General features: G+C 45.5%; 1 long non-coding RNA gene across 1 annotated transcript in view; it reads left to right on the top strand.

The window, feature by feature from the left end:
• LOC138488187 (uncharacterized) overlaps positions 1–21,684 on the top strand; it is a 59,704-nt gene extending 38,020 nt beyond the window's left edge. The window contains exons 2-3 of the long non-coding RNA XR_011274603.1: positions 14,778–14,936; positions 17,762–21,684. This is a non-coding gene — a long non-coding RNA (uncharacterized lncRNA). The remainder of the gene's footprint in view (positions 1–14,777; positions 14,937–17,761) is intronic.
• Positions 21,685–26,088: the final 4,404 nt, after the last annotated feature.

Raw genomic sequence — 26,088 nt, 5'->3', positions numbered from 1 at the left:
CCAATGTGTGACTAACACTGAAACGGCAGGACGATGGGAACAAGAATAATATACAGCAGTCTAACCTTTTGATGTCGTCCTCGGTGCTTAATGGTTCTCATGTAGACGAAGGTAAAATCGCCTCACGAAGCCTCACATGTCCGGGAATGAATTCCAACAATGTAAATCCGGACGTTTAAGCGTTTCTTGTACCGCCTAAAGACGGAAACATAAACGCGAAAACACACGTTCAGGCTAACAGAAATGGAAACTCATGTGAGTTTTAAGTACACTAATCAGAGGTAGCTCTGGGCGGCATGTAAACATGCCCAATAACAACTTCTATACTCACAGTGTGGATCCGACATTGGGTAGTGGTGCTCTCCCAGTTGTCTCACCAGTCGTGTTGCTGCACCACGACTCCGTGGCTGTGTGATACTACGGCCCTTTTCACACTGAAAACGGCGGAGCATAGAAACAAAAAAAGGGAGTAAAATTCCACTTATCCGAATAGGTGTATTACAGGGGCCATCTTGGAAGGGGACAAACCTATATATTTATTAAGAAACTCTTTGTGCAACAGGACTTGTCATCGTCACAACCCGGTATTAACGGTTTTAGATATTATAATTAATACATTTAGGAGGTCGACCATGGTACTCGTAAGACTGCTCCGAATTAAGACAGCATTATGCATAGGCAAAGCAGACTCTGTACTGTATATGCATCCTATATATGGAATGAAGGAACTTGCTACAACAACGTACACTGGAGGAGAAAACAAGAAATTGACAATTGATCTTAAATGTCTATCACAGTCTATCCCAATCAATAGATTCGTTCAGACCTGTCTCTACGGAATTACAAAGATAAATCAGTCTTTGAACAGTTTTTTCTTGTTGGCCATTGTGTTTTCTTTAAGAAACATCTGAGACAGTACACTCCACGTGAATGACTCTGGGGAGTGATCCATGGCCAGAAAATGACCCACCATCGGGGCTGTTACGTTCTTATTTCTAATACAACTTTTATGTTCTATAAAGAATAGAGCTTTACAGGACAAGTGGCCAGGGCCTTACACAGTGGTGGGGTCACTGGCTGCGGTAAACTATTTAGTGGACCTTGGAAGGTCTGGACAAGCTCCAAAAGTGTTCCATGTAAATAGAATGAAGGCTTTCATCCCAAGAGTTGAAATTGCTGCACTGCTGCTGGCTTCAGATGTTGAGGAGGAGGAGTCAGAACTTCTTCCTGACCGGTTCCAAGGCATTCCTTCAGATAGCACATTGAGGGTGTCAAAGTGGCCCCTCACCTGACTTCTGATCAACAAGCTGAGGTAAGAATTTTGCTGAGGCAATTTTCCCCTTGTTCTCACAAACTCCTGGTTTGACACCTTGGTGCAAACATGACATTGACACAGGAGAGTGTACCTACTAAAATTAGGGGATACAGGATGTCTGACAAAGTAAGGACTTAGATTAAGACAGAGGTGAACCAAATGGTTGATCTTGGGGTGATTGAACCCTCCAGTAGTCCTTGGTCCAGCCCTGTGGTTTTGGTTCCAAAGGCAGGTACCACTGAGTTGAACTACTTTGTGGATTACAGCTCTGAATGCTGTCACCAAGACAGATGCACACCCCTTGCCTAGAACAGATGAGCTGGTGGATACTTTGGGTGCTTCTAAATGCCTCAGCACATTTGACCTCACTGCAGGCTATTGGCAAATAGCCCTTGCAGAACACGCCAGGGAGAAAACAGCTTCCTCAACACCAGAGGGTCTTTACCAGTTCAGGGTAATGCCTTTTGGGTTGAGGAATGGCCCTCGAACTTTCCAGAGGCTTGTGAATCATGTCCTTAATGGGTTGGATGAATTCTGTCTGGCATATCTGGAAGATATAGCAGATTTCAGTGCCCCCTTGGAGGATCATGTGAAAAACATTAGGATTGTGTTGCAGGCTCTTCAAAAGGCCCACTTGACCATAAAAGCCAGTAAGTGCCAGATTGGACATGGTTCACTGGTCTACCTTGGACATGAAATAGGTGGGGGAGGATACAGCCTCTACCCAGTAAAGTACAAGATGTACAAGACTAGCCTACCCCCACTACTCAAACCCAAGTGAGAGCCTTTTTAGGACTAACTGGGTACTACAGAAATTTCATGGCAGACTATGGCACCATAGTTGCCCCTCTGATTACTCTCACAACTCCTAAGAAACCAAACAAGGTAACTTGGTCTGAAAAGTGTGGGAAGGCCTTCAATGACTTAAAAGACTCCTTGTGCCAAGCCCCTGTTCTCAGGGCCCCTGATTGCCAAAGTCCTTTTATTGTGCAGGCAGATGCCTCTGACACTGGGATAGGAGCTGTACTATCACAAGTAGATGAGAAGTATAAGGAACACCCTATTGGATTCATTAGTCGCCAGTTTCAGGACAGAGAGCTCAGATGGTCTACAGTGGAGAAATAATGTTTCTCTGGTGTGTGGGCCCTAACAAAGCTGAGGCCCTACCTCTATGTGATCCACTTCACTGTGCAAACTGACCATAAACACTCTACGTGGCTCATGAACATGAAGGGAGAGAATCCAGAGTTGCTCAGGTGCTCCAGAAACCTTCAAGGCTTTGACCTCACTATTGAGTATAGGCCAGGTGTCCAACGTAGCTACTTTGATTGGTTATCCAGAATGCCAAACTGAACATGAGACTAATCCAGGGGTGTGGCGAGTGTTAGGAAAGATTTCCATTTCATGTGTATATTTCCCTCCAGTTGTGTACCCCCCAACTTTTTGCTTTGTTTAAACACCATAGTCTGACTTTACCAGAGGAGCACAGCCTTCTGCTGCACTCCCCTGGGCTTTTCGCTCACTTTGTTATGAGAAACTGACATGCCCTTAAAGACAGTCAGTAATGGGAGACTTTGCTTCCCTTAGTCCTTATCGATGTTGCAACTTTTCTGCAACATGTTGCAAGTGCACAAAGTACCTTACAGTACAGTGCACTTGGGTCTTCCTGTCATTTCTTAAGGCCCTAGATACTCTCGAAGGATTCTTTAGAAGTGCATATGTGCCTTAGACAGGGCTGGTGGCAGCTTATCTTTTCATGTATTTTTTTACCCTTTCCTGCCAGGTAAACCGCGGTTACTGCGTTTGGCACAAATAGGTGGCCTGGCTCCAAAATGGCCATGCCACAAGGTTCTTTGTCCTGTCCTTTGCCCATCTTGCCCCTTTACCTTCCCCAGGTCGAGCCGACCCGGGTCAGTCCTTATTTGGGCATGCATTCTCCCGCGAAACACCAAGCTTTTGCGGGCTTCTGCATCCCTTGTGTGTGTGTGCTTCCAGGATGTGGGCTGGACTGTCTGCTTCCAATACACATCCTAGGTACCAGAGAGTCTGGTGTGCTGTGAATGCCTGGGACCACCGTGGTCCATGATTGGTCCACTTATGGTATGCCTGTTTGTGAGCAGATCTCCCATTGGGTCCTCTTCGTTGTGGCGCGAAGGAGATTTTGGATAAGAGAAGGTTCCAAACACCCATACCAGGTCGATCTCTGGAGTTTTCACTGAACAAAGGATGGGATCCAAGTATCCTGAGACTAAGAAGCCGAATCGAGGAACAGCTGGTGACCTGCTGGAAGGTTTGGCAACCTGAGTCCACTGTCGTCCCGCTGGACCCTCTGAATCTGGTCCTCCTAGAAGGTCTGCGAAGATGCTTTGACCCATTAGAATAGCGGGACCAACTATGCTCGGCACCTTCATCAAACCCTGCAAGTAAGCCTACTCTGAAGTGTCCCTGGACCAACAGTGGGCTGACCAGCTTGCGCAGGACCTTTGCTTTGGAACCACCCCTGTTTCGAGGAGGCCCTCGAAACTTGGTACATCACAAGCTCTTTGTTCATGGCACTATCACACCGAATTTCATACACTTGGCATTCCCAGGTCTCGAGTAAAGAGAGCGCGCCCAATCCAGAGTACACACTGTTACCGTGTCGCCCAGCCGTGGTGACGAACTTTGCAATCTCATTGCCGCTGTGCTCCTCTGTGCCCTGAAGCCTGCTACAGCGGAACTGGCCTGATCCATCCACCAGGAGTGGAGAAATCGCCATTGTCCCATTTGGGAATCAACACTGTATCTTCGTCGCTGAAAGCCGGAGAGTACCGAGATTGCCGCATTTGAACCTGCAACCGAAGTGGACTCGACTACCGAAGTTTGGTGCAGAGTGCACCAAGGGTCTAAAGACTATTTGCACTTCCTGCTTCCTTCTCTTTTTAGGTTGTGGACCCATTTTGTGCATTAACCCTTTAGACCCCATCGGTCTTGTATATATGTATATTGATAGGCTTGTGTTGGCTTAGTAGTATTACTGTGATTTTATTTGTGTGTTGAATCTCAAAGGCCTTGAAATAAATGTATTTGCATTTTTAATATATACACACCTGACTGGGAGTGAATTGTAAGTGTCCTTTACTCTTTGTGCTCATTGAGGTCTTTCAGTCACCCTAACCTCTTCTGAGACCTTTTGAGCCTCATTACAGGGGTGGTGCTCCCGTAATGAAGGGTGCCAGTACGGGACCAGCACCCTTCATTACGGAAGCGCCGATTACGAGGTTCCCTTTGCGGGACCCAGACCAGGGGTCTGGTAAAACCAGACATCTTTTCCGGGTCCTGCGAGGGGAAGAGGGAGGTAATAACGGACCATTTGTAATATGCCTGTTATTACCTCCCTCCCCATTCCCATTGAGCCCTATAGGGGCTCAAATGGGAATGGGGAATGGTTCCTTCAAGGAGGAATTACCGGGTCCTCCAATGTTGGAATGACCCGGTTATTCCTCATTGAAGGAACCCGGTAATGGAGCCCGGTTTGGAGGTGGCTGTGGTGCTAATAGCACCATGGCTACCTCCAAACTCGTAATGAGGCCCCTAGTCTTGACCGCTGCCAATGCTACCTTGATTGGCCTGGCTTGTCCAGAAAGTTACCTTGTTCCAAGAAACTAGGTTGGCCTTCTGAACCTCTGCCCACCAGGTCAGAGCTCAGAAATCTGTCTTAACACTGGTGAATCTCAGTAAAAGGTTCCTGTGCACCCCTCGAAATGGAGTACCTCACTGAAAGAAGCTTGTACTTATCACAGAATGGAGCAAGGTTACATCACAGAAATAGGGCCGGCACATCTCTCTGGCTGGAGTACCTCACTAAAAGTTGCTTTTGCATTGACCAAAACAAGCTGGTTAGTCTCACTGAAAGGAGGATACACCTCTCAATGAAATGAGCTTGTGCACCCCACGGAATGGAGTACCTCACTGAATGAAGTTTGTACATCTCAAAGAAAGAAGTAGGTATACATCACTGAAAAGGGACGGTGAATTTCTCTGAGAGGAGCACGCCAGGGACAACAGCATGTTCCTCTTACTAAAAGGAGTAGGTGTAGATCACTGAAAGGGGCCAGGACATCTCTCTGAGAGGAATGCCTCACTAAAATAGACTTTGCATCTCACTGTAAGGAGTTTGTGATTCTCACTGAATGGAGCTTGTGCATCTCACAGAAAGTAGCAAGTGTACAACAGTGAAAGGGCCCTGTCCACCTCTCTTAGGGAAGTACCCTAATGAAAGGAGCTTTTGAATTTCACTGAAAGGAGCCACTACTACACCTCCTGGTCTCCTTGGGTCTCATTACGAGTAGCGCGGTAAAAACAGTGTCATTACCGGCATGGAGGTAAGAGCGGGTCCGTGCTCGTATGACGCCACTAATAGCGGGTGATTACGAGTGCGCGAGCACGCGCGAACCCCCATGCCGGTAATGGCCATACCGGCATGCCGCTAAAGGCCCTCCAACCCCCCGATAGCGCCATCACGGGACCCGCTGATACCTCCTCCGCCTAGGAGGAACCTCTTAATACCGACCCGGTAATAACAACATTCTAATACCGGGCTCGTAATACCGGACTCGGAAGTAACGTCATTGCGTCGGAACGGGAAATGCGCCGGTGGCCATCTTTAAAAACACAATCCATTGTAATCCTCCCAAACCAACAGTTGTTTACAGGAGAGACCAGTGGCAATACAACACCATGTCGGGAGGCAACCCGGAAGACTACTCCCCGCCTTTGGAAAAAACGCTTTTCTGATTCAGAATTGAACATGCTTGCGGACACCCTTGCCACACATGCTGATGTGATAAAAGACCAGAACCTGAAGCGTGAGGTGCAGCAGCGCAAGAAGGAGATCTGGCAGGAGGTAGCCTGCAAGGTCTCCACTGTTGGAACCACCCCACGGACAGTGAGGGATTGCAAGAAGAGGTGGGATGACCTCTGCTCAGGATCCGCAATATCCTTGCAAGCAACAGGAGGGAGGCCATGGCTACAGGCGGGGGTCCCCGCTCTCCTGCCAAACTGACCACCTGGGAGGAGACAGCAAGCACCTTCATCAATCTGGAGTCCATCGAGGGATTTGGGGAGATGGAGACGGGTGCGGCAACATCAGAAGATGGAGGTGAGTGACCCTGCAGATCCCTATAGGGGAAACCCTGACATAGCACAAATTATGTGGAAGAGAGTCTAGGCAAGGCAATGCATGTCCCAACATACACATGAACATATTCTTGTCCAAATGAAGGGGCAAACCCTGCCACACTGAAATGCATGCTGAGTGCCAATCCCATTACCAACACACAGTCAACACACATGGACCTTGCCCCGTAATACATCACACAAACCCCAATACAACGGCATGCCACCTGCCATGCAGCAAATGCCAAAATGCCCCCTCATACTACCCTGTGTGACACACCTGTAAGACATGAATGCATGATTAATTAGATACTCCACAAAACCATAGAATGCATCTGGCATGTAACACCATCACTGATGCCCTGCATCTCTTCTACCCCCCCAGGCACCAATGGAGAAGATGCCAGCAAGGATACCACCACAAGGGCATTCACGTCCTGGCCACAGTAAAGGGCAACTGACACCACCACCTCCGGGGCAACCTCACAGCCCACAGCTACACCCAATGAGCCTGACACTGTGGACACCCAGTTGGCCACACCTACACCCAGTGCGCCTGACACTGTGGACACCCAGCTGCCCACACCTACACCAGTGGAAGGCGTGGCCCTAAAACTACTGGCCACCACCGAAGATGACGTGAAGGAGTATGTGGACCAGGAAGGAGTCATGCATGTGTGATGTCCACACTCCCCAAGCCCTGTTTCCACCTCCCACCCCAAACTCAGCCCTCACCCACCCACAGCAGTGCCGATCCCTGCCTGCACGATTCCGACCTGAGCCCCATCCACAAGGACAGCACTGATAATGCAGGCCCTGTGACAGCACCCTTGACCACTGCTGCACCCACCAACAGCCTTGAGGTACGGCTGGCGAGTGTGGAGGCCAGACAGGAGTCGATGTTGGACCTGCTGTGCCGATACTTCGCGGATGGCGAGGACACCAGACGGGAGATAGCCACAGCCATAGCGGGGACCACAGCCGCCATAACGGACAACACAGTCGCAGTCAATGCCTCAGCAGTGCTGATAAGAGACTGTCTGGGGGCCATCACACAGGTCCTGACATCCATCCTGCTACACATGCAGCGGCCACAACAGCGTGGAAATCCCCACCAACTCCTCACCAGCCACCACACCTGCTTCCTCTGTCCCCACTTCCTCTGGACCCCCCAGCCCTGTGCGTCCTACGAGAAGGAGTGTGAGGCACACTGAAATGCTGCCCCCGGACAGCAAGAAGTCCCGCAAATAGTGTGGGAGAACTATGGGAGTGGCTCAGATGGTGTTGGGGTGAATGGGAGCATTAGGGGGAGTTCACTTGGGGGGGTTTGGGAGTTTACTGGGGGGGTTTGGGAGTTCACTGGGGGGTTTTGGGAGTTTACTGGGGGGGTTTGGTAGTTCACTGGGGGGTTTTGGGAGTTTACTGGGGGGGTTTGGGAGTTCACTGGGGGTTTGGGGCGGGGGGGTTGTCACATTTTTGCAGTTTGAATCAATACACCCGTTGTGTGAAAAAACATTCAATGCCTGGACATTGTTCATTTCGTGTGTATCCATTTCATGTATGACGGTGTTCAGTGCCCAACTCCCAACATTCCCTGTGTGCATCTCCACATGGACCCATGGTGTGTCACTGACACATATCTATCAAAGTCCCTGTGGTTCAGAAGTATTCGTGAATCAGTGATTGACGTACTGCATGGCCATCCTGTGCATCACGTACTGGCAGGGGTGCTGCTTCACCTCCGTCTCCATCCTCATCATCCTCACCCAGTGCATTAATTTCAATGTCAGGTGGCAGTGGTACATTTCTTCAGACGCACATGTTGTGCAGCATGACACAGGCCATGGTGATCTTTGCCACCTTCTCAGGCCTATAAAGGAGTGCTCCACCAGACCTGCTTAGGCAGCGGAATCGCGCCTTCAACAGGCCAAAGGTCTGCTCAATCACAACACGGGTACTGGTGTGAACCTGATTGTACTCCTCTTCATGGCTGTTCCGCGGGTTCCGCACAGGGGTAAGTAGCCACGGCTTAAAGGGATATTCTCCATCACCTGCAGGCAAATACAAATAGGTGTGTGTCACTCTGAGCTGCCACCTTCAGGATTCACAGTCATGCCCGCAGCTATTTGGTGTGGACATCCACATGTCCCTGTACGTATGAACAAATATTATCTGATGCATTCTATACTGCTATGAGGTGTGGTAGTCTGGATGGTGTTGAATAGATGATGCAGGGTGAAATAATGCATGCTGAGGCGGATGTACTGTGGTTGTACGACAATGGACAATGTTTCACCTCCCATTTTTGCTTGCTGTGTATACTACACTGTGCATGGTCACACTAGCCACATTGGCACAGTTGCGATCCTGTTTAGTCATGCATTGCTTGACATACACATGGTGGCCAGGTTGTGCGTCTTACATGTGGTCATTTATATACGTTAATGGTCAGATGTGTGCCAATGATGTTTCATGTTGGGGTTGGGGGGTTGAGGTCAAGAGTCATTAGCTCTGCGTGCATTCTCCACTCACCGTCCATTCCCACCCAGCTGGAGTATGTATCCCCCCATTCCCACCCAGGTAGAGTATGCACCCCCGCCCATTCCCACCCAGGTGGAGAATGCATCCCAACACATCACTACCCCGATGCACTGCCATGGGCCAGTCAGGCAACTCACCAAGCAGCCAGGCACGTGGTCCAGCATGTCGCTCCATGTGACAGGGTAGCGTGGAGTTACGCAGCACCATGGCATCATGTGTTGAACCGGGAAATCGGGCACAGCAATGTGTGATGATCTTGCTGGAGTCACATACCATCTGCACATTGATGGAGTGGTATTGCTTGCGATTGCGGTACACCGCCTATACGGCATGGGGGACTACCAATTCTACATGGGTGCAGTCCAGGGCACCAACACAATTGGGCATACCTGCCACTCCATGGAAGCCTACTTTGGTGTCGGCTATCTCCTGGGCAGTCCATGGTAGGGATATGTGGGTGCTACCGTGCTTCAGGAGGGCATCCAGCACTTGGGTCAGCATGCATGAAAATAGTGGTTGTGAAATGCCATGCAGCTGGCTCACTGTGTGCTGGTAGGTGCCTGTGGTTAGGAAGTGGAGCACAGACACCACCTTTAGTAGCGGGGGGATGGCAGTGCGTATTTCTATGAGGCTGGCAATGTCGTTGCCTATCATGTCCACTATGGTGGTGATGGTGTCCCGGTCCAACCGGTACAGGGTGTGGATCTGGTCAGGGGTTAGATTGAATGGGCTGGGTCTGATGCAAAGGATTGGTGGCTGCCTACGAGGTACTACTGGCTGCACTGGTGGTAATTACTGGGCCTGTCTCACCCTCCTTCTCCTCCTGCGTCTCCTCTGTGCTGCCTGTTGTTGCTGCTGTAGTTATTGTTGTAGTTGCTGTTGTTGCAGTAGTTGTAGCAGTATAGGCATGTCCTCAAGCGCCATGATTGCAACAGCTAGTGGTAGCATTTTGGTGTAGGAAGGGGTGTGGTGTGTGGGTGTACTCCTTTTATACTTGGCCAGACTCCATTGAGTCCACCTGTGGTGATTGTGTGCACCTGTGGCAGTTGGCTTGATTGCTGATTGCTGTTTACAGGTGGTCTGCGATGCCTGTATGGCCGCCATCGTGCAGGCCCTGATTACCGGCATTCGGGATGCTGGTATTTGCATGCCTGCATGGGTTGTGATGTCCTCCAATTACCGGCTTGCCGGTATTTACTCCACGAAGGGGCGCGTGTACGCGCCCATGCCTGTATGAGGGGAACGGTACGGGCGGTGCCAGTATTGGCAGGTTGTCGGGTCGGAATGCCCCGGACCCATTAACGATGCCGCTATTACCATTCCGCCTTCCTTTTTTCATTACCTCCATTCTCGTAATGAGGCCCAGTCTCTCTCTCTCTCTGCCTCATGGTTACAGCACAGCCTCATGCTCCTAGTGTGCCCTAGTCCCTTTCGTCTTTTCTACATGTATTTCCATTACAGTCTCCCTAACACCTCCCCCACATAGTGACTCCTGTCCCTTGTTCTGACCCTCTCTCCCTCACAGTGCACTCCTGTGTGTCCCTCACATTTCCCTGCCTATCTGTCACTACAATGATGTCGCTCACACATGGGGCCTCATTACGAGGTGGGCGGTAAGGGATTACCGGCACCGGTAAGGGCACCGATGCCGGTAATCCCTTACCGCCCTACTACGAGTTCCCTTTGCGGGTCCTTCCTTAACGCCTGGTTTTTTCAGGCGTTAAGGATGGGACCCGCAAAGGGACTCTAGAGCTAATAACGGTACCGCAATTTGCGGTACCGTTTTTAGTGCCTTCCCCATTCTCATTGAGCCCTATGGGGGCTCAAATGGGAATGGGGAATGGCCCTGGTGAATGGGGAATTACTGGTCCCGCCAACCTTGGAATGGACCGGTAATTGCTCCATTCACCAGGGCGGAGTCGGAACGAGTTTGGAGGCAGCCTTGGTGCTAATAGTGCCATGGCTACCTCCAACCTCGTAATGAGGCCCATGGTCTTTAACCCCACCCTTTCCCCCTCACATTGTAGGCCACAAGTGACGTTCTTTAGGCGGAACAAGTCAAACTGCCTCTTGGGATCAAGGGACAGGTGACTGTGGGTGTTCATCTAAACAGCCTATTGGGAAAATTCCTAAAATGGCTACTGCTGGGACTTTGCTATACAGCCCAAAGGGAACCATACATCAGAATATGAAAACGTTATTTAAAAAGAAATTAAATTGTCTTAATAAAACTATACAGTATGACCATAAAAATGTGCTGATAATGCATTTAAGAACAGAACTTCAACCTTGTAATGAAACGACATATTCAGTCATACTCAATATGTTTCAAGCAGTTTGCTCAAATGTGTAGGTCCCCCTTGATATAACCAAGGGAACTATGTAACTGTCAAAACAAAATGATTAGAGGATAGATTAAACTAACAGGCCATCCTCGTGTATGTTATTATGTGATAAACAGGTACATCAGTATGTCCATTAGCCAATGCATTTCGGAAGCAGGACCGTCTTCAGGGCCAAAAACAGTGCACATGCATATCCGAATCAAGAACAACTAAGTAGTTCCCGCAGCCAGCGTCAGGGTGATAGAAAGCACTCACTGAAGCCTTGAGTGGCTCTCTGAGCCAAGTCAGAAGCTAGCAGCATGGCGACTCACCCGTGGGATCTAGAGCGCTCTACAAATGTAAAATAAAATAAAAAATAAAATAAAATGATGCAGAGAGGAGAAAAGGGCTCATGAAAGTCTCCTGGGCAGCTTAGATCTTGTATCATACTTGGAGAAGAAGCTGGGATTTGAAAGAGGGATTCTCATGAATAATGGGGGATACTCAGGCACTCAAGCTCAATATGCTACCAGGCCCCGGACAATGGAGGGTGCATGGTGGATTCCTTTTGTGAGCATGACCAATAATTACTGTATGTTTATAGAAATGGTAAAAAGACTCTCTGTTCACCCGGGTGCGCAACTTGGTGCTGCCCTAGAAGAGGACTGCAGCAGGGCATTCCAGAGAGAATACAATGCTACCAATGGTGAGCAGAGGCAGTTTTCCCCTGGTGCCATACATTCTGTACCTATTCAGTGATGCAATGCGTGCGCTCCTGATGCTTGTCTGTAGCCGCACATGCTATTAGTGACGTGTGTTGTGTGGGACGGAAGATGGTACTGTGCTGCCAGTGCTCAACCTGTTTTGAGAGGGAATCTTGCATTGCTGGTACTGGTGTTGGATCGGGTGTGTGCAGAATGATGTTGAGTCTGCTACTTGTGGTATACATGTTTTACAGGAGGGAAGCTTGAACTGTTGCCACCTTCTTCTTTGTGGAGCACCTCTTAAACTAGATGGATGCCTGAAATACTGGCGTCTTCGCTTGTCATGTGTGAGGGGAGTTTGCACTACTACTACTACATGTGCGGTAAGTGTCCTGTGAGTTGGAATCCTGCTCGTATGCCTTTTCTGTAAATGTTCTGTCGGGTGGATATCAGGGACGTCATTTGGGGGTCGCCAGAGGTCGCAAGAGCGACCGCTGGCGATTGGCCAGCGACCCCTGTCAATCTCTTGCGACCTCTGGCTGTTGACCAATCAGAGGAGGAGGGGGCGTGGCCACAGCGTGCTGCGACGCTAGGTTGTGTTGCCAACTTGTCCTCCATTTTGCACGTGTGGAACGCGTGCTTCGGACTGCTGCTCCTGTGCTCCAGACCAGTTTGTGTGTCCAGGGCAGGCATCCACGATCCACCACGCACTGAAGAAGAAGGCCACACTAGGCCAGGCCAGTGACTTCGAGGAGTACTCGAGGTAAGTGACCGAGGCTCGAGCCGTGTCAGCTCAGAGTGGTCTTGGACCGGTGGTCGCCGCGCGGCCGACGGCCGCAGCATAAAATTAATTTTACTAACGTTGTGTGCCGGCGGCCGCGACGGCTTGCAATGTTGTTAAGCCTGCCGCCGGCAGCCGGCACATAATGTAGTAAAATGAATTTGGTGAAAGCAAGCCGCCGCCGACGGCAGCACCATTCATTTTACTAACGTTGCAATTTATGTGCCGGCGGCTTGCAATGTTAAGCTGCCGCCGGCACATAAATTGCAACGTTAGTAAAATGAATTCGGCGGCGGCTTGCTTTCCAAAGCCGCCGCCGACGGTAGCACCAAATTCATTTTACTAACGTTGCAATTTATGTGCCGCCGGCGGCTTGCAATGTTAAGCTGCCGCCAGCACATAAATTGCAACGTTAGTAAAATGAATTCGGTGCTGCCGTGCCGGCGGCGGCCTGCTTTCCAAAGCTGCCGCCGACGGCAGCACCATTCATTTTACTACTGTTGCAATTTATGTGCCGGCAGCTTGCAATGTTAAGCTGCCGCCGGCACATAAATTGCAATGTTAGTAAAATGAATTTGGTGCCGCTGTGCCGGCGGCAGCTTGCTTTCCAAAGCTGCCGCCGACGGCAGCACCAAATTCATTTTACTAACGTTGTAATTTATGTGCCGCCGCCGGCTTGCAATGTTAAGCTGCCGCCGGCACATAAATTGCAACGTTAGTAAAATGAATTCGGTGCCGCCGTGCCGGCGGCGGCTTGCTTTCCAAAGCCACCGCCGACGGCAGCACCAAATTCATTTTACTAACGTTGCAATTTATGTGCCGCCGGCGGCTTGCAGTGTTAAGCTGCCGCCGGCACATAAATTGCAACGTTAGTAAAATGAATTTGGTGCCGACGGCAGCACCATTCATTTTACTAACGGGGGTATGGTGAACTGTCACAGGGGAGGTGGTGGGGCAGAGACAGCTTTATGGGAGAGCAAAATGGGCTCCTGGCCCACACCTTGGGGAGGCACATGCGGGGCAGATGAAAATATTTCTTTGCCCATTTCTTTTAAAAGCATAAAAGGCACGTCTGCAAATGTTATAGTACTGCTGCTGAGGCTTGACATCTTCTGCCTGGCTATTATTGACAAGTACATTCCATTCAGACCAATTTATCAAGTAATGCTTCCTGTGCTCATTCCAGGTTAAGGGATCATATTGTGGTTGGCCAACTCTGCCTGTTCTGTAAATTTATTTTTAAATGTTGGTGAGTTTGTGAATGGTGTATCCGGTATACAAAACAGGATATGTATTAGCTCATGAACGTCAACATACACAAATATGAGCACCTTGCTATAGGACAAGAACTGGAAAACAGTTTGGTCAAGTGCAGAAATGACATGCTGTGCTCAAGTCCAAGCTTCACCTCTTAACTTAAGTGTGTGATCCTGGGCATCTCATTTAACCTGTCACAATTGCAAGTCCAAAAATATTTCTACATTGTCAATCCCTAAGAGTGATGTAGTTCAAGGAGTACAATCATGGTTTGATTGGCTATTGTGTTGCTTCACGTATAATAATAGTGACCATTGATATACTGGACACGATAAAGTAATGCGTTGCATAGCTCAGTAACAGCAACACCACTTGAAAACCATGACGCTCTTCTAATCTTTGTCCAAGTCCCAAAGTGTGCACCTGCCTGGCAGCTTGTAACCTGTATTCACTATCAATTCTAAGGTCTCTGCGCCTTTCTCGTTGCTTCTGATTTGTCTCCTGTATCCATGCTTGAGGACCTGCACATTCTTTGAGGCTGCTAATCCGAGTTCTGCATATATGCTGGGTTATAGGTATGATATATGATATGATATGATGTGACATTTATAACGCGCTTGTACACAAGTGTTTCTAGGCGTGACAAGACGAGGAGGGGGGGACAAAAAAATGATCTTACTAGGCCTTGTGTCATTCAGATTGCGCAAGTGCAGGGAAGAGGAGAAGTGCCATGGGTCCGGTCCTCTGGTTTCCGGTCACCTAAGCAACAACCTGCCTTCGAGTAAGAATCTTCACCTCACATGCCATTGAAACAGCAGCACCGGTACGTCTATCAAGCCACTGTTCTGCTCAATATGGTAAGAAACTACATTTTAAGTCTTATGATCAGAGTGAAGGAAGAGCAACTGTTGGGCATTATCTTAAAATCTGTATAATAGTACTAATTGTTGGAATGTGTACCATTGTGGAGAGGTGCGGGGTGTGGAGGACAATGAACATGTAGGAACAGAAACCTAGGCATATAAAGAGTGTTGGTGAGTGTGGGAGGAATGCAAAATGCAGCCCAGATTTTTTCCCCAATAAATTATTAGGACAGGACTGATGAGGCTTTGGGTACTGAAGTTTGTATCACTCAGTAATGCACTGTATGATTTGAACACATTGTGAACGAATCTTTGGGCAGCCAAAATAACACAAGAAGAAGAATCATTAAAAACTGAGGATTCCATACATGTTTGCTGTTGAAATATTCTCCCTCTCCCCTTTTATCCTGGCTTTCCCCTATCCCTGTCCCCCCAGAATGTGATTTCGCTCTGTAGTCCTGTTGAAATAACAGGGCAGATCCACATCAAGAGGGGATTGGGGTTCATTCACTTCACGTGGCAACATGGACCTTGACACTGCTACATATGATGATCCATTCTTGTATGAAATGTCACAATACACTGATATGATAACCATTGTTTTCTTAGTGCACTGAGGGATAATGCTTTATGAGGCCATGTCATGGTGGGGGCGTGGTCAAATGACATCACTTCCTGTGGGGGTGTGGTCTAATGACATCACTTCCTGTGGGGTGTGGTCTAATGACATCACTTCATGTGGGGGTGTGGCCAAATGACATCACTTCCTGTGATGTCACTCTTGGGGGTGTGGCACTGTGATGTCACTTCCGCTACCCCTGGCATTTTGGTGAAACGACATCCCTGGTGGATATCTCCACTGAGCTTCTTCTGATGAACCTGTTCTGTTGAATGAATCTTTCATTGCTGCCACCAGTGCTGTACCTGTTCTTTGAAATAGATGCTTGCACAGCTGGTGCGTGTACCTGTTTTGTGATGGATTACAGCTGCTACTTGTATAATTGGAGTGTGTTTGGGAACCTTGTACTGTTGTTGCCTGTGCTTTTTATGCTGTGAGAGAGGGATGTTTCTAGTGCTGCTCCATTTGAGGTACCTCTCTGGTGAGAGTGAAGCGTGTGCTTCTCGTGCATGTGCTCTATCTATTCTTTGGAAGGGATGTGTAGTCTTCACCAGGGAAGCTACTGAAATCTCTGCTTTAACTCTTCTGTGGACTGGAAGCTTGTACACATACTTCCTGTGTTTTAGATGTTATGCAGGAGGGAATCCAGTACTGCAGACACCTATACTCATCCTGTTGCAGGGACCTGAGATATCGCAAGATGATGGGAAGCTTCTCTTGCCGGCCATCTCCCTCTTGAGCCACTCTAACCCCAACCTCTAATTCTTTGCTCTGCTTCAAAGGGACTACAGTAATTACACCCATTGTGGGTGTTGTCCATTGTACCTCCATGGGTTCGCCTTTGGAGCACTAGTTCCGAGCTAATACAGTGGGGACATTTCCTGTCCTTTACAGAAGTAACAATCCTTGCCAGAGAAATAAAAAATGGAGTATCCTGGGCTGGGTGAAATAATTTGTTTTGAGTGAACCCCAGTCCAGACAGGCGCAGACAATAACTTTCAAAGTTGAATGACTCCATCAACATTGCTGCCGATAAAGTGACATCAAATGATTTTGGCCTTTATAATTGTATATTCCCATAGACCACCGTATAAAACTAAATATAGCTCATATTTACTTTAATAATCCTACCACCGGACGATGGGATTACACAGTTATATTTCGTGTTAGAACTGTTGGTTTACTTTCAAATGGATTCACATTTTTAGTCCAAAAAAAGCCAATTCGAAAAATAGAATAACTTTGGTGCTGTGCATGCCAACAAGAACTCTTTTGGAGGGCAACCTCCTGGCGCATTCCTGAATGTCCCCTCCATATTGTATACTTCCACCACATTTATTAGTAGATTTGGCAACCAAAAAGTTTGCACACTTTTTTAGTAAACAATCCAGATGTGGGCACTTTTTCAAGTGTCACTCCAGTGCTGCTAATATGTTTCTGGCATGACAACTATTGATAAGCAGCAGCAAGTATACAGGGGATGTCTGATATATATATATGGTTGTTGGCAAGTTCAATGATACTCTCAATAGCAAGTAGGCCCATCGGAGTACAAATCCATCAAGAAGAGATTGTAAAACAGAGAGCACAGTCTGAAAGCAAGTCTGTTTAGCAAGCAGATATGGTAGAATCCATATACTAGAAAATTTAAAAACATGGGAGATTATAATTATAATTATATTCCCCTTAGCAGATAGAAATGTCTACCAACCACAACTAAATATCGGTTTTGGTGTTGAGACTCCCGTGTGCGGTTGGATTTGGGTCTATGAAGGTGTTGCTGGAATCCATTAGCGGTACTTGTGCATGCAAGCCTGAGCCGTCACGTTTGAAGGTTGTTCTGGTATATTAGTACCACAGATATGAGAAATGTTTGGAAGAATTGTGCTAGTGATGATAGAAGAATGAAACCTGGGGCACATATACAACACATAGAAAAGTTTTAATTTGGCTTCGAGGCCATCCCAGATTTTCCCCCTAACAGCAATGGCAGACATTCAAAATGGCGGCCTCGGAAAATTGGTAATGTGCTCTTTAGTATGTTATTTGATGCTCTTACTTCCATATTAAATGTGATTTCCCATGAATTCATGTTATAAATATGTGTGCAAATCATCCAATAGGTCATAGAAATGCATACACAAAACAAGGGTGCAAAAAAAAGAGTAATGTAATATTATTATCATTTTTTTGTTAACAGAGGAAGGAGTTTGTATGACAATTGAAGAAGAAAAACAAGATAAAAATACAGAGATTAAGTTGATGAATCCGTTCAAGCCTGATACTTCTGTACAAATAACATAAACAGAGTTGAACAAGTGTTTCATCTGCCAAGAAGACAATTTGGTGTTTTTCTGCTGTGCAGCAGAAACAAAACGTGATACAAAGGGAGCTGGTCATAAGACGATATCCAATGTACTTGTGGGGTTTAGTAGTGTTGGGTGTTTACCAAGGACAATTAATCTGTCGTGTCTAGATGAAGGTGGGGTTATTAAGGCAGCATTGGTATGATGTAAAGCTCAGTTTCATGTATCATTTAGATTGCTGTTCAATAAAACAAAACTGCAAAAAGCAGAGAATAGGAAGATATCAACCTCGGATAATGCTGATACTTCTACAAAATGTGCCCGTCAGAGTGTTCAAGCACAAAGTCCAGTGAACACAAAACCAATATGCTTTTTTGTGACATGCCTGCCCCAGCTGGAAGATCATTGTGTACAGCATCTACATTCGGCCTTGATACTCGCGTTCATGACTGTGCCCTTAGAGTAGAAGACAAACCCCTGCTTGAAAAACTGAGTGTAGGTGGTCTTATTGCTCAAGATGCCATGTACCATATTCATTGCCTCATATTATTATATAAAAGAGCAATATACAAAAAAAACAACAAAGGAAACTGAGATGGACCAAATTACCCATGGCAATGCAGAACTTATATAATACATCGAAGATGCTCAAACAGACAATGAGATTGCACCCATAATTAAACTTGTTGATCTATGCAAAATTTACAGAAGGAATATGAGAACATGACAAATAGATTTAAAGATCGAAGCTTCCCAGAAGAGGTTCTGGAGGAAGCAATAACACGATCTGAAACACACAAAAGGGAGAATCTCTCAAAGGGGCCCATAAAAAAGAACATACAAGGCTGATCCATACACTTAAAGTCTCCTCGCAGAGTTACCAGATTAAGAAGAGTATCAACAGAAATTGGGATTTGATTACACTCGATTTGAATTTACAACACCTTTTGCTAGAACTACTTGTGCTGGCTTATAAGAGAGGAATACATGTGAGGGATACATTAGTCAGAGCAGAGAGACCAAGAAAACCAACACAAACAATACTACATAAATGCAAGTGTGGGACATTTGCATGCTTGAATTGTCAGCACTGCTCAAGCATTATTAAGGGAGAATACATTAGACACCCCAATATGGGGAAGAAGATAAAGCTACAAGATTATGCCACGTGTGATAGCAAGAATATAATCTATGCATTAAGATGTCCATTTGGCAGATATTACATAGGAAAAACCACATGTAAAGCAAAAGAAAGATAGACTGAACATAAATCCAATCTGAGGACATCTAATGCCAAATCTCTAGTTTACAGACACTTTAGAGATAATAAACACACTACAACACAGTGAGATTTATAATATTGGAAGTGGTACATCCCCTACCGAGAGGTGGGGATTTATGTAGGCACCTTTCACAGAGAGAGCTATTTTGAATCCACCACTTAGATTCAATGGCCCCACTCGGGATGAATGAGGAATTTTACCAGGGCCCATTTCTGTAAAGTGGCAGATATATTGGCTAAGATACATATTAGAAAGGTGTAAGAAAGTTCTAACAATGTGCTCACAGTGATCTGGGGTAAGACTGTGCACTCCTATTAGACAGATGGGTATACTAAAGTAATCTTTAAAACTCTGTAACTTCTCTAAACATGAGTAATGAGGATGTGTCTATCTGTTACAAATAAGGCAAATGATCGGTTATCCATAATAGATGATATGTGGACACCATGTATACACTAAACTTGTTGTTACTCGTCTAATGGATATTATTTATTGTGAACAGGTGAAGTCAAGTTACAAGTCTAATTAATTCTATCTTAAAATCTATTACTACCTTTTGTCTACCTAATGATGATATTCTATTGAAAACATGAGGCATCAAGATAACCATCTAGGTTAATTACATCTTAAAACCTTTCACAATCAAGAAATAACAAAATGTGAACCAGTCACAATCAAGAATTAACAGAATGTGAACTGTTCTGAGGCAGCTTAAATTGACGTCAAGATACCAAGTCTAGTTAATTTAATCTTAAAATCGGTTACTGTTGTTTCTTCCTACCTAATGATGATGTTCTATTGGTAACATGTGGCATCAAGATAACCATCAAGGTTAATTCCATCTTTACACCTTTCACAATCAAGAATTAACAGAATGTGAACTCTTCTGAGGCAGCTTAAATTGAAGCTATTGAAAGGGCATGAGTAACATTAGAAAAAGCATCCCGCTATAGTCAGAGGGTATACAGTCAAATTCAATGTATATGAAAACATAATGGGAGAGTTAATAGATGCTCATCAACAACATTAAAATTACCATTAATTTAACTAGGCCAGGACGGTAGGTGAACTAATCACTAGAGTATTATTTTATTTTAACATTGTGAAATTATTATTATGATGTTTGAGCTACAAATGGAGCGTTTGTTCCTATTTACTTAAGATCATAATTGCCAACAAAGAGGGAACCCCTAATAATGATCTAACTTTACTTATGTCCACTTTGTTTACATACATGACGTCATGCACGTCATACATGATAACATCATAGCAAAGTAATCACGTTATTATTTAAAGTGGCCATTTTGCAGCACATTTTAGCCACAAACTAGGACTATGGGATCAGCGCAAGAAGTCTTGGTAAGTGATATCCTCCATACTTTACAATGAGATCTTCTAGATTTAGAACAACTTGGGACCCATTCTTAAACCCTTATTTTATCTATAGATCCTCACAGGATGTTGACATGTTCCAAAGAAAACAAGCCCTGGTTATCTCCACCTGACTTTTTGGTAGAGGAACTAACGCCTATTGTATATACAATGACTTTTATATACTTAAACTAGCATCCCTTTACTATAGGATCCCTTTTGTCCAAAAGATGAAGATTTGCATAAGGATTACCTATTTTGGCGTTTGGTCAACTTACAGTAAGGTGAGCCATAACTCACTTCTATGGGCCTCATTACGACCCTGGCGGAGTGGGTTTATGCCAGCGTTATTCGCGGCGGACCCGTCCGCCCTACTACGAGATTCCGTAGCGCCATGGAGCGTTTTCCGCCTGGTTTTTCCGGGCGGAGAAATCCATGGCGCTACGGGACCTTGTCGTTAATTACGCCACCGTATTTTGCGGTGGCGCAATTAACGCCTTCCCCACTCCCATTATACCCTATGGGGCGAAAATGGGAATGGGGAAGGGTAAAATGGGGAATGGGGATTTACCGCCCCGCCAAGGTCGGCATGGGGCGGAAAATCCGCCAAGCTCCATGGCGCTATCGGCAGCTTTCCGCCGTGCTCCGCAGTGCTTTTAGCACCGCGATTTCCGCCAGGGTCGTAATGAGGCCCTATGTCATTTAGTATAATTAGTATCTTTATAAAAAATTATTTTAGAGATCCAACATAGGAGTTCTATGACAACAGTAGCCAATGACCATCCTTCTACACTTTATTGGTGGAAATACTGGTTTGAAGTAACGGAGGCTTGTGACAACAATTTGCAATCATGAGAATTAGGTGATTAAAGACATCGATGTGTTTAGTAAATAAATGCTTCCATGAACACTAGCGGTTAGACCTTTTTGGTAAACATTTTAGGAATATTTATCTAAACTATGCTCTAAAACCTATTGAAGATTATGTATTTATTGTTTGAAACGATCAGTAATTTGGTTGGTAAAACAATGTTATGATTTACTAAAATTATATTGTCTGAATTATTTGTGTAGAATTGATTTGAAATTCGCCCCTGATGAAGAGAAAGATTATCTCGAAACACGTTTGTCTTTATGAATAAATATAAACTGCATTGACTGAATACTGCTTCATGCCACATCAGTGATACAGGAAATATAGCTATTTATGAAACTGTTATCTGTGAATTATCATTGAAACACAAAGAATATCCCAAGATTAAGTTAATTCAAATAACTTGGTTTCTTGAAAGTTTGGCTTCAATATTGGACTTATGATAGTGTGCGGGGGATGGGAATTTCCTAATAGGGAACTTGGTCTCGTTATGCTTCAGTATTTCAACCCATGTGCCAGGGTTGACCATTTCTCCTCCACACCTCAAGTTTTATTATCTTATATTGAACAATTCTGCTTATTCCTATTTTAAATTGATTTATGTTACCTTATTACATAGATGTGCGGGGTATAACAATTTGAACCTATGCAATCTGTACAGCATGAGGATGAAACAACTTGGCAGTGATCTTTCAGGATATATACATTCCACGAAACTGAAAAACAGGATACTTGCTTACTTTCCTGACATGGAAGCACATAAGCAAGGCCGTCATGTGATACTTATATTTAATAATGATATTGGATCTGCATTGAACAAAGAATGTGAATTCAATGTAGGTAGTGATGCTGTTAATCTTGCTAAAGCAGCAAATATTGTGAGAAGAGACACCTTTAAAATGAAAAATCACTTGAACTGATCTTTTGATAACAAGTGTCAGGACGACTCTGTGCCTGCATCTGTTAGCACAGGTTGCTATGGTTATGAACTGCCCAAACATTAAAGCACAGTCAGGTTCTTAAGCAATGCCACAACCAATCCTCACTGTTGCACAGTTACTAATGTACAACAATTTGGTGAGACGTCGGGAGTATTAGTCTAGAAGAGCCTTCATGCACAACCGCGAAAGGGAAACTCCTTTTTCCTATCTGCTTAGGTATTTTAATCCATACAAGAACTTGCAAGTGGGAACTTGTTGAAATCCTGCACAAGCTCGGTTATGCATTTCATATGACTGTGTGCTACACATATCATTAGAACCTGTCAATGAAGTTTGTCATCACTATCACATGAAAAATGCTGTCCTTCCTCTTCAGTTAAAAGGACGGCTCATCACGACTAGTGCGTCGGCAATATAGACCCCAATCCAAGCTACCACAGCTCATGACTCTTTCCATGGTACAGGAATATAAATATTTCAACATTCAGATGATCATTTCACAGGGACTGATTGGACTATGACTAAAAATCCTTGTGCGCAGAAACTGACTAAACATCTTCCTGAGTGCTACACCAGCATGCCCCCTGTTCCACCTATGAGAACTTAGTTGACTACCATGAACGCTGTAAACTATGGTGAAAGAATCAAAGAATACACCTGAAGCATGGAGCACACGTTCTGGCTAGTGACAACATACAAGGGGATGAAACAATCACCTGGGCAGCATACCACGCAAATCAACAAGACAAAACTCCAAAAGATTATGAATGAACACTTTCATCCATGCGTCCTCTAGATCCAGATCATGCTATGTCAATAGTCATGATTAGCCATTCAATGGATATTGTGAAGACAGCAGTTAAATGCCTTAATCTTGGGCAAATTCCAATCATTACGTTTAACCAGCCACTCTACGCATTGGCAAAACAAATTCAGTGGAACTGGACAACAACTCATGGCGAAGATCAATTCATTGTAATATTTGGTGGGCTGCATATTGAAATGGCAGTTCTCAAAGTTCTTGGAAATCTCTTGGGTGAAAGTGGATACACTGGAGCACTTATTCGGGCTGTTATTGCCACAAATGGAAAAGTGGATTTGTTGATAAAATGTTCCCATTTGACTCAAACCCATATGGCTCATCAAATCACAGCCAGTGTCTCTATTTACTTTTGCAGCAGGTCTACAATGACTACAGCCAAGACACAGAGGAGAGCAGTCAAGTCACTTGAAGACTGATGTAAAGAAAGAAAGGATGTATGTACCCAATTTAGATTCTGGTCCATCGTTCTAAAAGTAGAACTCATTTTCATGACTTTTGTAAGCCCAATACAAGAAAGAGATTTCCGTCTCTATTTAAAGTTGCTATGCAAGATTGTTCTCTGGTCCTTTTCCTTGGATCTATGCGCAATGAATTTCAGGCCAATACGTAACATGGTTTCACTTAGAAAGCATCACCCTAACACCTATGCAGAATTCACGAAAGGAATTGTCACAAAAAAGTCAACTCATGTGTTCTCTGTTATTGCCATTTATCAGGCCCAAGAACAACATGATGCATCAGTCAAAGGTGATGGAGGGGCTGTAGGCCTCAGAGAAAACCCAATAACTCTACAGAGTTGGATGGTCGCTGGTCCTGAGATGGCCCACTTTGTTGAAGAATGTAATTCTACAAAGACGAAGAGATGGGAAAAAGATGAGCATCACCTAGAGGACAACAAGCATACACAGATGGCTTTTGCAAAAGATATCAAGTCTCTTACACATGCAATACAAGATATGGGAAACCCATTTAGTGAAATCAGCTGTGATCTAATGGTACTTGACAGCAGAAATATAGTACATCTAGCAGTTGCAAACACATTGCTAAATATTCGAGAAATTGGAGTTGACCAGTATCAGTTATATGTCAGCAACAAGCTTATTAAACTTGGCAGATCCTATTAAGCGGAATAACCTCCACCTCTTTGGCCGTCCTCCAGTTTGTGAAAGGTCAAGCAAACAGTTACACCTGACATCACTGAGGAATGACTGCTCACTATTTTCTAGAGTCTACATTGCATCACCGATACGTAATGGAGATCTGGCTGATTTCTTTAGACACAAAAACCAAGCCTGTTTGCGAGCACTGTCGAAGTTAAGCAGTCTAAAAACTGGAACAAAGTCTGATTTATTGATTTACCTGTAAGAACTCACACCTGGAAAAAACATTACTTCCAAACCAACAGTCCAAATTACTATCCTTGAAGGCGCTGCAACTGCGGCCAGGATTTGCAAAAATATTCAATGATTATACCAGTATTGTATCATACCCTACATCAAATCTCAGCTTCAGTATGTTACAAGAATATCATCTGGGATGTGTTCAGGCCTGACAGCTTGAAGAGTGACACACTCAATAAAAGGTAGAACATAGAAAGGTTCGCAAAATCCCCCATCATCCTCACAGGGGACTTTAATATGGCCTGGGACCCCACCTCAGACAGTAGCATTCAAATCAAAGGCCCCTCTGTGTTGCCCTCCGGAGATCTAAAACGGAAAATACACCAATTGAGCCTAGTGGACACATGGAATACCAAACATGGGGAGAGGGAGGGGTACACCTTTTATTCCCATGCCCATAGATCACACTCCAGGATCGATTACATCTGGCTGTCCACCTCCCTGATGGGCAATGTAGCCGACATTACGCTGGGGGCAATCACCCTCTCTGACCACGCGCCCATGACACTAGAGTTGGGTAGCAACAGGGGCCCTCTGGGGCTCTGGAAATGGAGATACCCTGGGCACCTCTTCAAAGACATAACCTTAGCAAGGGAGGTGTCAGAGGAAATAGACAGATACGCAGAGACCAACAAGATTGGGGACACAAGTTGGTAAAATTGGTGGGATGTGCTTAAAACAAGAATTAGAGGTAAGATTGTAGTGATTAAAGCTAGGCACTCATGAGAGCTGAGACTGGAAGAAGCTAACTTAGAGGCCAAACTAAAAGAGCTGATGCCCAAATTGGGCCCGTAACAGACTCCTGCCATAAAAAGGGAATTCAAGGCGATTAGAGGACAACTAGACAAGTTGCAGACCAGAGCAGCGGAGTATACTCTGCTTCGCCTTAAACAGAGGCTGTATGTCAAAGCCAACAAATCGGACAGTCTGCTGGCTAGAATGCTTAGGAGAGAAGAGAGGGACAGAACTATACTAAACGTTAGGCAGCAGGGGGGCCAGATGAGCACCAAAACTGAGGACATACAACAGGAATTAGTTAAATTCTACTCCAATCTGTACAGCACTGAATACCCGGCCCTAGAAAACTAGGAAGCGTACCTGGGGGACGCTCACCTAAACCAACAAACTAGGGAAGAGAGGGATATGCTGTAAGGGGAAATCACAAGCAACGAAGTTAGGGCAGCCTTTAAATCACTCACACTCAACAAATCCCTGGGCCCCGACAGATATGGTGCTGAGTTCTATAAACTACACAAAGAGACCTAATCCCTCACCTCACCAACCTACATAATTGCATAGAGAAATCCAAAACTTTACCGAAAAATATGGAAGAGGCCAAAGGCATACTAATCCACAAAAAGGGAAAAGATCTGACGGAGTGCGGATCGTACCGCCCCATCGCATTAATAAACATAGATGCCAAAATCCACACTAAAATACTGGCCAACAGGTTAGAATAGATCTTCCCCAACCTAGTCCAGGCAGACAAATCAGGCTTCGTGAGGGGCAGGCAAATGAGCGACGATATA

This window comes from Ambystoma mexicanum, chromosome 9 (genome assembly GCF_040938575.1).
Source record: "Ambystoma mexicanum isolate Mex_15411 chromosome 9, UKY_AmexF1_1, whole genome shotgun sequence".
NCBI lineage: Eukaryota > Metazoa > Chordata > Amphibia > Caudata > Ambystomatidae > Ambystoma > Ambystoma mexicanum.
The sequence above is the reverse complement of the archived record's forward strand: the minus strand, read 5'-3'. Positions and strand labels throughout refer to the sequence as shown.